Source organism: Musa acuminata, unplaced genomic scaffold (genome assembly GCF_036884655.1).
Source record: "Musa acuminata AAA Group cultivar baxijiao unplaced genomic scaffold, Cavendish_Baxijiao_AAA HiC_scaffold_1005, whole genome shotgun sequence".
In the NCBI taxonomy this organism is placed as follows: domain Eukaryota; kingdom Viridiplantae; phylum Streptophyta; class Magnoliopsida; order Zingiberales; family Musaceae; genus Musa; species Musa acuminata.
This window is the reverse complement of record NW_027021221.1, coordinates 22,501-25,000: the sequence shown is the minus strand read 5'-3', so window position 1 is coordinate 25,000 and position 2,500 is coordinate 22,501.

The following is a 2,500-nucleotide window of genomic DNA, read 5'->3' as shown; positions in this document are numbered from 1 at the left end:
GTTTTGGCCCGTTTTTGGGCCGTTTTGGCCAGTTTTTGGCCTGTTCTTGCATTGCGCGGTGACCGTCGAGAGCGGAGCAAAACGTCAGCCATCTCAGCACCCTGGAACCCCCCGGGTGGCACAGGGCTGGATGGGGCTTTCGTATAGCAGGGACGGTGCTGCCTCTCGCTTCGCTCGCTGTCCGCCGCTCGCCGCTCGCTCGTGCAGCCAAAAATGGCCAGTTTTGGCCCGTTTTTGGGCCGTTTTGGCCAGTTTTTGGCCTGTTCTTGCATTGCGCGGTGACCGTCGAGAGCGGAGCAAAACGTCAGCCATCTCAGCACCCTGGAACCCCCCGGGTGGCACAGGGCTGGATGGGGCTTTCGTATAGCAGGGACGGTGCTGCCTCTCGCTTCGCTCGCTGTCCGCCGCTCGCCGCTCGCTCGTGCAGCCAAAAATGGCCAGTTTTGGCCCGTTTTTGGGCCGTTTTGGCCAGTTTTTGGCCTGTTCTTGCATTGCGCGGTGACCGTCGAGAGCGGAGCAAAACGTCAGCCATCTCAGCACCCTGGAACCCCCCGGGTGGCACAGGGCTGGATGGGGCTTTCGTATAGCAGGGACGGTGCTGCCTCTCGCTTCGCTCGCTGTCCGCCGCTCGCCGCTCGCTCGTGCAGCCAAAAATGGCCAGTTTTGGCCCGTTTTTGGGCCGTTTTGGCCAGTTTTTGGCCTGTTCTTGCATTGCGCGGTGACCGTCGAGAGCGGAGCAAAACGTCAGCCATCTCAGCACCCTGGAACCCCCCGGGTGGCACAGGGCTGGATGGGGCTTTCGTATAGCAGGGACGGTGCTGCCTCTCGCTTCGCTCGCTGTCCGCCGCTCGCCGCTCGCTCGTGCAGCCAAAAATGGCCAGTTTTGGCCCGTTTTTGGGCCGTTTTGGCCAGTTTTTGGCCTGTTCTTGCATTGCGCGGTGACCGTCGAGAGCGGAGCAAAACGTCAGCCATCTCAGCACCCTGGAACCCCCCGGGTGGCACAGGGCTGGATGGGGCTTTCGTATAGCAGGGACGGTGCTGCCTCTCGCTTCGCTCGCTGTCCGCCGCTCGCCGCTCGCTCGTGCAGCCAAAAATGGCCAGTTTTGGCCCGTTTTTGGGCCGTTTTGGCCAGTTTTTGGCCTGTTCTTGCATTGCGCGGTGACCGTCGAGAGCGGAGCAAAACGTCAGCCATCTCAGCACCCTGGAACCCCCCGGGTGGCACAGGGCTGGATGGGGCTTTCGTATAGCAGGGACGGTGCTGCCTCTCGCTTCGCTCGCTGTCCGCCGCTCGCCGCTCGCTCGTGCAGCCAAAAATGGCCAGTTTTGGCCCGTTTTTGGGCCGTTTTGGCCAGTTTTTGGCCTGTTCTTGCATTGCGCGGTGACCGTCGAGAGCGGAGCAAAACGTCAGCCATCTCAGCACCCTGGAACCCCCCGGGTGGCACAGGGCTGGATGGGGCTTTCGTATAGCAGGGACGGTGCTGCCTCTCGCTTCGCTCGCTGTCCGCCGCTCGCCGCTCGCTCGCGCAGCCAAAAATGGCCAGTTTTGGCCCGTTTTTGGGCCGTTTTGGCCAGTTTTTGGCCTGTTCTTGCATTGCGCGGTGACCGTCGAGAGCGGAGCAAAACGTCAGCCATCTCAGCACCCTGGAACCCCCCGGGTGGCACAGGGCTGGATGGGGCTTTCGTATAGCAGGGACGGTGCTGCCTCTCGCTTCGCTCGCTGTCCGCCGCTCGCCGCTCGCTCGTGCAGCCAAAAATGGCCAGTTTTGGCCCGTTTTTGGGCCGTTTTGGCCAGTTTTTGGCCTGTTCTTGCATTGCGCGGTGACCGTCGAGAGCGGAGCAAAACGTCAGCCATCTCAGCACCCTGGAACCCCCCGGGTGGCACAGGGCTGGATGGGGCTTTCGTATAGCAGGGACGGTGCTGCCTCTCGCTTCGCTCGCTGTCCGCCGCTCGCCGCTCGCTCGTGCAGCCAAAAATGGCCAGTTTTGGCCCGTTTTTGGGCCGTTTTGGCCAGTTTTTGGCCTGTTCTTGCATTGCGCGGTGACCGTCGAGAGCGGAGCAAAACGTCAGCCATCTCAGCACCCTGGAACCCCCCGGGTGGCACAGGGCTGGATGGGGCTTTCGTATAGCAGGGACGGTGCTGCCTCTCGCTTCGCTCGCTGTCCGCCGCTCGCCGCTCGCTCGTGCAGCCAAAAATGGCCAGTTTTGGCCCGTTTTTGGGCCGTTTTGGCCAGTTTTTGGCCTGTTCTTGCATTGCGCGGTGACCGTCGAGAGCGGAGCAAAACGTCAGCCATCTCAGCACCCTGGAACCCCCCGGGTGGCACAGGGCTGGATGGGGCTTTCGTATAGCAGGGACGGTGCTGCCTCTCGCTTCGCTCGCTGTCCGCCGCTCGCCGCTCGCTCGCGCAGCCAAAAATGGCCAGTTTTGGCCCGTTTTTGGGCCGTTTTGGCCAGTTTTTGGCCTGTTCTTGCATTGCGCGGTGACCGTCGAGAGCGGAGCAA